This window comes from Meriones unguiculatus, chromosome 4 (assembly GCF_030254825.1).
Source record: "Meriones unguiculatus strain TT.TT164.6M chromosome 4, Bangor_MerUng_6.1, whole genome shotgun sequence".
In the NCBI taxonomy this organism is placed as follows: Eukaryota; Metazoa; Chordata; class Mammalia; order Rodentia; family Muridae; genus Meriones; species Meriones unguiculatus.
Window position 1 is genome coordinate 38,068,667 of NC_083352.1, and position 12,929 is coordinate 38,081,595.

The following is a 12,929-nucleotide window of genomic DNA, read 5'->3' on the forward strand; positions in this document are numbered from 1 at the left end:
TTTTTTGCCAAAGAAGGCAACATTTACCAGAAGTATGTACTTTCTCTTTTCTTCCAGCAACAATTATTTTCTCTGTCACCAGAAAGTCCTGCCCACTGTCAGCTGCACAGAGAGAGAGAGAGAGAGAGAGAGAGAGCGTGTGTGTGTGTGTGTGTGTGTGTGTGCATGTGTGTGTATCTGTGTATGCCCACTGTGACATGAAAAAAGATACACATATGAAGTAACAGAGAAGGCTTTTTGCCCCATTGCCTGGAAATCTTACTATACTTACTATACTATACCCCATAATCTCCTTAGTGGCTTTCCTCCTGTGGGGCTCATGCAGTGGTCTGCCCGCACTGTGAGCAGTTTCTTCACTGTTGGGAACCAAGCTCGGAACGCAAGCCTGTTTGCAGTGACCTCTGGGAACTCCAGTTCTGCCCTTTTAGAACAATCCTCTTTCTTGGCCATGCTGTGCCACTCCTCTCAGAAATGTTCCTTTCCGTATTCGCTTGTCACCTGTCCCTGCCTGGGAGAGTCTAGAGAGCGGCCGTTCACACTCCTTCGGCTTTCCTTGTCTTAGTGGATCTGTTACTACAACGGCTACCCTGTTAGCTCTGATTCTGGGACTTTACTAAACGATAAACGCGGTGAAAATCATGTGTGCTGCTGTTCAGTGGAGATTACAGAAGTCCGTGGCAGGTGAGCCCAGCAAGCCAGGCTAAAAATAAACGTGGAGACACACTCACACTAACCTGCCTCCTCACCAAGTTAAACAAAGTTGTTTGTCTGACCTTCCAAGTGATAGAGGATACAGGCAAACGTCCCCAACAGGCCAGTTCCATTTGGATGGTCGAGAAGTTCCTTCTAACGTAGTTCTTTCCACCAAAGATAACCTAAAGTAACCTGTTGTTAGCTGAGCCAATCAATTATTTCTTACTGTTCTAGCTCCCTGCCCTCATTTTAAGGGGAAAGTAGCTTTTGACATTACCAACTTAGCCAATAAAAATGAGTCATTATTATGAGTCAACTTAAAAAAGTATTGCAAAAAAAAAATATTTACCTTTCCCCCATAAAACCAGCATTCTTGGCCTTGCTATTTGGAACACTTTTTTTTTTTTTTTTTTTTTTTTTTTTTAAACCATGCAGGATTTTGAGATACAGAAGCCTTTCACAGCCCAACTGAGCATGCACGACTCAGGGACCTATGATGTCAGGTACTTATCATCATCAAAGACCAACCTGGGACCACGGCTCCAGTGTTGGTTGTCTCAGGCCAATGAAGATTAAAGGTGTGGATTTCCATAAGAGTAAGTGAGGTGAGAATAAGTTTTATTTAAAAAAATATGAAGTTAAAGAAGAGAAGAAGATACTAAGGAAAAGAAAGGGAAATTCCCAAGAGCTGGGAGGGGTTTCCAAGACGGAAAGGCTGGTGAATTTCTTTGTTTGGTGGTTCTTATTGGGAAATGGCAGAAACTGGACAAAGTTGTGGTAATCTCTGTTGAGATCTGTTAATTCTCTGGGTTATCATGGGCTGAGCGGATGGAGGGAGAGTATACTCAGTGGCTGTGTGCCTGGCCCCAACAGGAAGATAGTCATGTGGCATTTACGCTCTGCCTTACCCGTTAAGAAGAGCTGAAGCTTTGCCCATTACCTTGCCTGCCTCAACTCTAGCTAGATGCATCTTTGTGTCTCTCCTCCTTAGTGTTCCTGGTTGTATTCTTCTCACCTTTGCATCCCCCTTTACCTCAACTACCATTCTCATATCAGCATCAGTAGGCAACTTGTAGTTTTCTCTCATTGTCTATTACAAACCAACTCCCACCTCACTATTTTATAGAATGAAATGCTGCTAGGTTATAGAATAAAAAACAAAGAAAAGGCTTAAGTTGTTATTTTGTCCCTTGACCCTGCTCATGTCTGGTGTCCCAGTTGCTACCTCCATATGCAAAATAAGCGTCAAATTTAGGAGTTTAATGCAGCCACCTTGTTAGCTGTGAGGATGCATACCTCTAATTCCAGAAATCAGGAGGCAGGAAAAGGAGGGCTCACTGAAGTTCCGTGCCAGCCTGGGATGCATAGTGGTACCCACAGGGCCCTGAAGAGGCCATCAGATCCCCTGGGACTAGCTGTGAACCACCATGTGGGTGCTGGGAAAGGAACCTGGGTCCGCTAAAGAGAAGCCATTGCTCTTAACCATGGAGCCATGTCTTCAGCTCTTTTGCTGTCAATAGACCTCTCATTATTACAATATTACATCTTTACATGCTTCATCTTAACCTCTTTCTATTACTTTAAATTTTTCCCCATGGCATTATCAAAAGTTTAAGGAAAACATATCCTCTTGGTCTGCTTCCTCCCTGGTTCTCTTTTCTGCTCATTTTTGTCTTTGCCACCTACAGAACTGGGTAGTATATAACAGCACTTTTTTAATATATATTTAGTTGTATGTATTATGCATGCATCAAAGGCCTACATTCAGGATTCTGGTCAAACATTTGGAACATTTTGCAAGGTGAGTTTATTGGAAATTGAGGGCAGTAATGAGTTATCTTTGAATCTCCATGGATATATATATATATATATATATATATATATATATATATATATAATGGTTGGCAGAACATAGCCCACATCTCAAAATAGATCTTGTGTGATTCAAATCAACTTAAGAGAACAAGTTAGTTAAAAATACCCTCTAAGTCTTTACTTTACTATCAGACATAGAAAGAAAAATGGGTGACTAATTTATTTGGGATACTAAGGTACAGTATACAGAGGAGTAAATGAAAAACAGTAAGCTGGCAAGGAGAAGAGTGAGACCCCTAAAATGTCCACATCTTAACCCTGGCAACCTGTGAACTTCATTAGAAATCCAAGAGAGGAGATGCATTCAGGTTACAGAGGTGGTCTTGGTGTATCCTGAGAGTCTCTGTAAGTGAAAAGGATGGGTGAGGATCCAGTGTTATATAGTGTGAAAAAGGCTTGGCTGGCCCTTGTTGGCTTCTGAAGAGGAAAGAGGACCGTTAGCTTGAATATGAAGTGATGGCCCTGTTTTCATGCATCGCATACTCAGTTCCCAGACAGTCTTGCTGTCCTGAGATGTTTGGGAGACTTTAAGAGATGGCTATGGTTGGAGGAAGGTTGGTAGGGCATGCAGTTAAAGGACACATCTGGCCCCAAATCCCTTCCTGGCTCTCGGCCTCTTGCCTGCAAATAGTCTCCTGTGCATGTTCCTGCCGCCGTGAGGTTCTGGCCACTTTCATGGGACTAAGAGACTGAGCTATGGACTGAGCCATCTATAACCGGGAGCCAAAATAAATGTCTGCCCTTTAAGCCGCTTTCTTTCCTTAGATATTAGCTCACAGCAAGGGTGAACCTAGCACAGGGGTGAAGAGGTCAACATGTGCTTTAGGAGCTGGAAGAGCGGGGAAGATGGCAGTCTTGCTTACAAATCACTAGTACAACACGACCCACTGCAGACGTCCGCCTTTTTCGGGCGAGCCAACAACTTTACGTTGCTTCAAGCCTCTAAGCTCCAGTTAACTTGCTATGACAGCATTAGGAAACCAACACAAATGGCAAAGTTAAAGGAAACCAGAAGTCGGGGGAGGGGGAGGAAGCATCAGAGGTCAGTAAGGCACAAATTGCCAAATAGCTCACTTTTTACTGTCACAGCATATGTTCAGCCCCCCGCCCCCCACCCACCCCCTGCTCATGGTTTCACTTCTGCAAAAACCAAGCATGAAAGAGTTACTTACAAGAAAATCAGGGTTGGCACAGACTTCTCAAAATGCATGGAATTCATAACTGAAGCACTACAAAAGTGAGGAAAGATGGAGGTAGTGAAGTTGGTTACATTGACTCCTTACTGGCTTTTCCTCACTGTCAGTGGTCCACTTTTCCCACCATTACAACCTAGGCTTACACTTTTCCCAAGAGAATAAAGTGCTTTCAAAGGCAACTGTTTCTGATAAGGACCACGTTTCATTCAAATTAAGAATCCGGCCCTAGAGACTGGGAGGGCAGTTGGTAAAATGCTTGCTGGGCTGGCATGAGGGTCTGAGTTTGCATCCTGAGCACCCACGTAGAAGCCAGGAAGAGCAGCAGGTGACTGAAATCCTAGTGTGGAAGAGGCGAGGCACCTCCTGCCCCTGCACTGTGCCTTTCCCACAGTGATGGTCTGGCTCCCCTTGAACTGTGAGCCAAAATAAACCTTCCCTTCTTTCGTTCCTTCCTTGTCTTTTTTTTTTTTTTTTAAGTTAGATTTTATGTATGCCTGCTCTATCAGCATGTACACCTGCACACCAGAAGAGGGCATCAGATCACATGCTAGACGGTTGTGAAGCCACTGTGTTATTGCTGGGAATTGAACTCAGGACCTCTGGAGGAGCGTCCAGTGCTCTTATCCACTGGGCCATCTCTCCAGCCCAATCTCCCCCTTTTTAAAATTGCTTTTGTGAGATGTCTTACTACAGCCAAGAGGAAAGTAACTAATAGAAGGCCTCATTCACATACTAGCCATGGGACAGGTGAGATTTCAAGTTCACCTGACCCCAGAGAGATGAATGCATTCCATAGATTGATGAATAATTAATATGATAATTAATAATGAATACAGTAATTAATTGTACTCATTTCTTTCTTTCATATGTGTAATATTTCTTGACAGGATTTTACTATGTAATAAGCCTGACTGGCTTTGAAATCTGGATCTACTGGCCTAGTCCCCAAAGAGCTAGAATTACAAGCATGAGCCAACATGCCAGGAATATATATATATATATACAGCAATTTATAACATATATATTAATATTTTACCTTTATGTAAATGTGTTTCTGTGAGTGGATGCCACATGTACACGGGTGCCTGAAGAGGCAGGAAGAAGTGTCAGATTCCTTGGAGCTGGAGTGACAGGCCATTTTGATTCTGCATATTATGGATACCAGGATCTGAACTTATATCCTCTTTACAAGCAACAAGCGCCCATAACTGCTAAGCCATCTTCTCAAACCCTTAACTTACATTTTGTTAGTGCATATTGATTGTATAAAATAATAGGTTTCCTCGTGCTATTTTCCATAAGCATATGATGTGCTCGATCATATTCTCCTGTGCAGCTCCTTTCTGTCTCCTCCCCTCTCTCTTTCTCCCTCTCTTTCTGGGACTCTGTTTCCACAGCTTGCTTCCGGCCTACTCTCCGCATTGAGGGTGACTCTTCCGGCTGAGAGCAACGAGGCGTGTGTTCCTGCCAAGACTCCAAAGTCCTGAGCAGCCCCTCTTGCTCCTCAACAGTGTGCACACACAAAAGCACCACGCTGCCATCGCTGTGCTCCCAGGCTTTCTTCTAGTGCCTGTTCAATGATCACTTGCTGTTTCAGCTTGTCCACATGTGGCAGAGGCAGCTATGTCGGTGAAGGAAGGGACAAATTCTCAAGAGTGCAAAGGAGAGCTGGGTGGATGATCAGGGAAACTGAGGCCGTGCAATGTAGGAAAAGAAGCTGAGGGGACTTGCTTTCCAGCAGAGAATGGTAAGCCCTGTCCCATCTGTATAACAAGAAATATACTGTCAGCTTCCATTGAGATTTCCCCCCGAGAAAAGGGATGTGGGAAGGTGGGGGTATCAAGGGAGTCAGTTTTGGACTTCCTCTGCTATCAGGACCAAAATATTTGGAAGGAGACCCGGGAGTCTGAATGCACCTGTGATTTCTTCCCTCACTTGTTTAAGAAATCTGGAAAAACAAACTACATGTTGGGGATTAGTAAGCGCTGATCAGATTGAAGATGTGAGCGAACTGGATAGAAATTGCCCACGAAGGACCTCTACCAAGGGCAGTTATGAGCTCTTCGGAAAGTCTGAAAGAAAGAACCAATTAAACTCGGTTTAAAACGAGGGGGATTTGTTAAATGCAAGGGGGTGTGTGTGAAGAATTGTGAAGGTTTTTTTTTTCTTTGCCCTTTCAGCTCCTGCTCTGAGAAGCAATGCTTGCAGGTGTGAAGAGCTGCTCACGCGTTGGCTGGGCAGATCGTTGTGAGGCCACACCCAACACGCTCGCCGGGTGTTCAGCTTGACGCTGGCGGGTGAAAGTGATATCTGCCCTTTGTGCGGCGTGACCCTAGTTAACGCCACAATCTTCATATGCCATCAATCCCCAATCATGCCACCGGATTAGCAGGGCTACCGTTAATTTTTCCATGAGCCACACAGGGCCCTGCAGAATCGCCTGGGAAATTGACTCAATGTGACGGAGACTAGAGAGCCAGGAGGGAAGAGAAAGGAAAAGGGTTTATGGGATTGCTTTTTTTTTTTTTTTAATTGCAGCCAAAAAAAGATAAGGTTGTTTATTCAGCTTCTAACACCAAGAGAGGGAGAAGTATGAAATCAGAACTGAAAGAATTACAGTCAGCAAATAAATGCACAGTTCACTGTAGCCAGGATGTGGGGGAAGCATGAGGAAACAGACATGGGTACAGACGGACATGAGGTAGAGATGTGGGAACCTTGCTTCTGGGAGGCTAATGTCTAGTTTCGTATTTTTTTCTTGCATGGAGCGATTACTTGCAGTCTCTCTGCATTTTGAAAAGGCATTGAGCCTCAATCCAGTGACAGGCAGCACTATAAACAGGATGCTTAACAGCCTCCTCCTGTGTCGGGTACCAAACAGGTCTATTCTTGTCCTGACAGTGATCTTTGGGCCACAGAGCCTTGTCTTTAGGAACAAGGCTTTGGGAAGAATTGAGGGCATGTGGAAATTAGAAAGGACCTGGGTTAGAGATTCCTGATAATTGCAGGAAATGTCCTAAAGCTGTAAATAACTATGCATATCAGAACTTGGGAACTGAAGCCTTTGCTCGAGGGAAATCTGGAGAATTCATTCACTGATGGTGTTGTGATGCACCCTCTCTCCTTAAAGGGGCCGCAGTGTCTTGTGGCTGCAGGGTGTTGCTAGACCACACCTTGCTACTTTTTTTCTGGTATGACGGGCACCAGGCACCTTTGCTTCACTAATTTGGTGAAAGCAGAGGTTGTGTGTGTGTGTGTATGTGTGTGTGTGTTGAGGGCCAGAGGACAACCTTGGCACCATCCATTGCTCCTCCTCCTCTTCTTCTTTTTCTTCTCTCTCTCTCTCTCTCTCTCTCTCTCTCTCTCTCTCTGAGGCAAGGTCTCTAATGTTGTCAGGATGGCAAGCTCTAAGAGATCCATTTGTCTTCATTTTGTCAGTCCTGGGATTACAAATGTGTGCCACCACACAGCTTTTTAAATTTAGGTTCTGGGATTAGAACTCAGGTCCCTGTGCTTGACAGTTAAGTGGTTCCTTGTAGGAAAAAAAAATGCAGGCATGACCTGGCATACTGTACTTCTAAGTAAGAAGCATGATACACCATGCTCCTGAAGCCAGCACACTGAATTCTGAGGCAGTGTGAGTAGCCGGGAGCTGGTCCCCAGACAGCATATTGCTCTCTTTAGTGTCTTTTCATCTGCTTCCTCCACACAGAGACCTCGGCGGTATGGGCACTCACCATCCAATACGAGGCCATGTGCTAACCAGCCAGTCGATAGGCTTCTGCTAGGTACGTGGTCACTCATGTGCAACCAAGCGGATGCTGTTTCCCCAAAACTGCCTCCGGGGTGTTTATCCCTGCCTCTTTACTGACCCGTGGGCATTGCTGTATGGGTGGGGTTGTCCTGGTCACACCGGGGGTCCCCAGCCTCAAACCAGAGATTTTGATGAAAGAAAGAAATTTTCCTCCCAAAGATCAATTCTGTAATTAAAGTCCAGGAGACAAGTAGAACTAGAGAGATCAGCACCCTAGCTAAACTAACAGCACCCTAGCCGAACCAACCTCGCTCGGCTGCATTCCTGGCCCCCTTGAGGAATCTATCATCAGGTGCACATAGTCACAATACAGAAGAGTGTGGGTGTCAGACTCAAACCCAGAGGAAAACTTCTTTGGATTTGCTGGGTCAACAATCCTAGTCATGTGAAGATTCCAGCTCAAGCGGCCTCAGGAGTCTTAATCGTGTGAGAATCTTATGACTGAGGTTTACTTGCTCATGTGTGAGCTTTACTTTTAAATTATGACTTCCATCTTATCTATCACATAAAATATAGGGGAAAAAAGATGGAGGACAGAGCTAGTTTTTCCAGGTTTCTGGGTAAACTCGTAAGTTAGCATCTTCCACCGCCAAGAGCGTAGGCGGTAGGGCTCTGAGAGAGGGGTCAGGCACCACCACCCCATTCAGCCCACTTGTTGCTGGAGACTCCGGAACTGTGGGAAAGGTTATTTGTGTTGCAGCACTTGCTTGGCGTTCCACCCTTGAAAGAGGAACCCAGAAGTAAAGCAGGAAAGCGACATTTCAAAATAACTGTGGTGTCCACTGAGGCTCACAAGGCATCCTACGGGTCTCCTCCAGATCATCAGGAGGCGTGTCTTCTTTGAAGTCTTAAATGACCCGCACACTCGTTCCAAAACGGAGGAATTTCCGTGGCACCGTTGTTGCTTTTGAGAGCCCTTGTTTGGAAAATAAAGGGCTCAAACCTTGTTTGGAAAATAAAGGACAGCAGCAATGAGACCACTGGGGATGTGATCTCTTCCTACTGACGCTTTTCACAAAAGGATGCAGACCAACAAACACATTTTCTGTAGGTAATGTTCTCCAACACCAGCTTAGTTTATTTATGACCTTAAACTAAAACTCATACCCTCCCCTCCCTCTTCCCCTTCTTCCCTGCCCTTCTCCTGTCCTTCCATTTCGGAGCTGTTTGGCACAAACATGTCTCACTTTGACCAGGGAGTGGGTCTAGGTTGAGAGGCCAAAGCCCTGAGCTACAAGAAAATTCTAGTTGGCAGTAGCTGAGAGGTTAATCTTATCCAAAAGTTGGAGGCAGAGAAAAAGATTCTAGACCTGTTGTGGGCTTTTGAAACCTCAAAGCCAGCCACCCCCCACCCCTGACCCCCCCCCCCCGCCCAGTGACATACCTTCTCCACCAAGGCCACACTTCCTGATCATTCTCAAAACAGCTCCACTAACTAGGGACCAAGCATTCAAATATATGAGCCATTGGGACCATTTTCATTCAAACCACCCTACTCTCCTACCACCGGCTCATGACGAAGAGAGTACGGATAATTTTGAAGAGAAAATGAGGAGCGTCTTTTGTGGTTGTTTAATGAAAGACGAAGGAAAAGTTTGTCCTACACAACATAGCTAATGCACCTGGCATTTTATAAAGCATCTTCAATTGGACAAGTGTCAGGAGAGTAGAATGAGCTCCCGGTACTCTGGAAAGCAGAGTGTGAAATGCAAGTGGCTTTCTTTTTGTTTTGCCAGAATTTACATAACCTGACCCCAAACCCAGTAAGGAGAACAGTCCGTGGCCAGAAGGAAGAAAAGTTTGATCGGTAGATGGTTGAATGGGATGTGATAGCGTTCTTTTAGGAGTTTTGAATCATTCAGCAGATGTTCGGCTTACTTCAAACAAACCAAAGAGCAAACATCTGGAGACACAAGAGCAGTGCTGTGGGGGAAATGTCTGTGTTTAAGTCACGCATTGTACTGGCTATTTGTCTGTTGGCCCTTGACTACACTCTCACTCTTCTTGTCTTCTCTACGGGGGTCTAGAGGGTTGCAAATTACATTCTTCACGCTTGCCAGCTGGCTGGCTTCCAGATAGCCTCTACCAATGGGAGAACCTGCTGGAAGCCTGGGCGGGAGGTAGAAGGCAGAGGCCTATTTTATGTCTTCATTGGTTGAAGTCCTAGGCAGAGACAGCGGTAGTGGCAGTGTAGGTAGGTGAGGCCTGGTTTCCACTCAGACAGCAGAGTTTCATTGCTCTGCACAAAAGGATGCTCCCATTTCCGAGGCAGCGCAGTGTTCCCCTCCTCTGGAGCTGAATCTATGACAGGCCCCATCATGAGGAATTCAGCCTCTCAGCTTCCTGAGAGTTTCTGTCGCAGCAGTGTGACAGGGGTAGCTGTGACAGAGAATCAGGGATCCAGGATGGCATCACGTTCGTTCTCATTGCGCAGCCTTAGGATGGTTGTAGCTTGTAGCTCTTACAAATCTCTGTGGGTCTTAACTTCCCCCTTTGGCTTCTCCAGCCCTCCAACACAGTTCTAGTCAGATCCCGGGGCTAACTTCCTTCCACTGACACTCTTAGAGTTTCTGTGTTGCTGCCTAGACACTGGCCAGGGCACACACTCATAAATTGAATACGACAAGTGAAGGGAAGTAAAATAAAATTTTAAAAATGCTTAACACCTTACTCTGTTTTTATTTAGGAGTTTAAAAAGGGGGTGGTGGGGATAAGAAAGTTTCACCCCAAATACTTGAACACAAAATCCAGTTGTCATGTCTTGTAGTCTCCCTCAAGGGAAAGGTTGGTACCGTATTCTAGTCGGCACACTTTCCTGTTGAGGTGTTGAGGGACTGAGGTCTATAACCTTAGCTCATAATGACACTAATAATAATAAGCAGCTTCTACCAAGTATCTTTTGTATATATTTAAATTATATTCTTTCATTTAATTATCATAATAACCCTAGAATTAAGGTCTCATCTTTTCCATTTCATCTATTAGGAAAACAAAATATTACTACTAGCACTATATATTTGTTCAGTGGGATCAAAGAGGAAAATTTATCAAAAAATTAAAAAAAAAACCACTGAGCTTTCCGGTTCTAGCTGGAGTCTGTAAGTGTTTCTTCAACCTGGCCATCCAGGCCACTAGCGGTGGTTCTGTCGGGCTTGGATTTTGTAAGGTAGTTTGAGCATAAACAAGGGATCAGCACTGCACACAGGTAAGGGAACTTCAGGTTACCTCAGCTTGACTCCTCATCTGCCTTGGGCTAACAGAGAGGGAGCTTTCCAACCACAGCAGCACAGATGGACCCTTTCAGATTGGTTGCTGTGACTCTCTGCTCACTCCGGAGGAATTTTTCTACTTTTCTGTCGTTTCATTTTTAGGTTTCAGTTACATTACACAGCGCTGAATAAAAGTAACTGCAGTCTGATTTGCTCTGTTACAGGCTCCTTCAGGAACTGTCCAAAACAGGTCTCTCTCGCCCTCAATTTTATTCAGTGGTGGCCATATTAAAAGGGGAGAGAATCTCTTTTATCATATATGTACTTTTTATGAGTCTCACTAAGTAGACCTGGCTGGCCCGGAGTTCTCTATGTATTCCAGGCTTGCCTTTAGCTTAAAGAGATCCCCCTACCTCTGATTTCTGGAGAACTCCAATTAAAGCAGTGGACGCCTAGACCTGGCTTTGGTACGTGTAATTTTTGACTCAGCCATTTTTTTCTATCTAGTGATTCAATCTGTTTCTTCACTCCCTAAATTTTATAGTTCCTCTAGCCCAGTAGTTCTCAGCCTCCTTAATGCTGCGACTTTTTAATACAGATCTTCATGTTGTGCTGATCCCCAACCATAAAATTATTATTATTATTTGCTGCTTCATAACTGTAAGTTTGCTACTGTTGTGAATTGTAATGTTAATATTTTTGGCAGAAGAGGTTTGCCAAAGCGGTCGTGACCCATAGGTTGAGAACCTGTGCTTCACCCTGTAGCCTTCTTTTAGAATGTGCTTACTACAGGGCAGGCGCAAGAGTTCTGATACGTTCTGCTGGACCCAGGTGAGACATTGTCCTATCATGTCCGTGGATGTCCAGCCTGTTGGAGAATGAAGGACCATGTGGAAACAGATGGCTTTGTTAGCAGGCAACTACCAACCTCCAGAGATGTGAGTATGGGCCTCTTTAAATGTTTAGCCCAGTTGTCTTACTCTAAAGACAACTATGTTAGCTGACAGGGAAAACCTTGAAAAGGAATCAAAGCAGGTAACCTGCCTTACAAAATTATGAGCCGCCGCTGAGCTCAGGCGCTAAGCACAGAAGGGTGCAGCCAACGAAGTAAGAGTTCGTTGGGATCTGCTTGGAAAAACTATCCTGCCTTGGCCCATAGTTTCTCAACCCCCTTTTGTGATACCTGCTACTATGCTTTTCATCTTCTTGGCTCAAGGGCAGTCATCTGAATCAAGCTTGTCCAATGGATGCCCTGTGGTTTATGCAGAGGAAAGAGATCAACTTAAGAATAGTGAAAGGCAAATTTGGGGGTGAATTTAAATGTTGACTATTTCAGCTGGGCTTGGTGGCACTCCTGCAATTCCACACTCAGGAGGCAGAGGCAGGTGGATTGCTGTGACTTTCAGGCCAGCGTGGAGTACAAAGTGAGTCCAGGACAGCCAAGGCTACACAGAGAAACCCTGTCTTGAAAAACCAGAAAAGAAAAAAAAAGTTGACTATTTCCTTAACCAAGATGCTTGGGACTAGAAGTGTTTTAGTATGTGGGATTATTTAAGATTCTGAAATGTTTATATATATATATATATATATATATATATATATATATATATATATATATATATATTCGTGTATACAGTCACTATATATAATTATATGTTTATATGTATAACATAAATATATCTGTACATATATTTATATATAATACAAATAACATCTGTAATCATATAATATAGTATATATTAACACATTAATAATGTACCACATTAATAATGTAGTAACAGTATATTAATAGTTCATTGACATATTAATAATGTATTATTTAATTATATACCAATATATTAATAATATATTATTATATATTACTATGTATATTATTATGTATTATATAGTAATTATTATTACATTACTAGTATTATTACATTACTATGTAATGTATAATAAGATCATGTAATCTATAACATAATATGTAATTAATATGTAACACACAATATATATCATATAGCATACATCATATAGCATATAACATATAATATACTCCCTTACATGGGCAAGTTCCCTCTGGACAGATAGCCAACCCCAATTACCTGTCTATGTTGCCTGTAGCTTGTGCTGTGCATTGACATCATGGAAGCAGTAGCATAG

General features: G+C 43.7%; 1 long non-coding RNA gene across 2 annotated transcripts; it reads left to right on the top strand.

Annotated features, from left to right (window-relative positions):
• Positions 1-1,134: 1,134 nt before the first annotated feature.
• LOC132653627 (uncharacterized) lies at positions 1,135-12,372 on the top strand. 2 transcript variants are annotated; one of them, XR_009591377.1, is made up of 4 exons: positions 1,135-1,298; positions 7,477-7,552; positions 11,012-11,254; positions 11,619-12,372. It is a non-coding gene; the product is annotated as an uncharacterized LOC132653627 (long non-coding RNA). The 2 variants fall into 2 exon arrangements; XR_009591376.1 differs by lacking the exon at positions 11,012-11,254.
• The last annotated feature ends 557 nt before the right edge of the window (positions 12,373-12,929 follow it).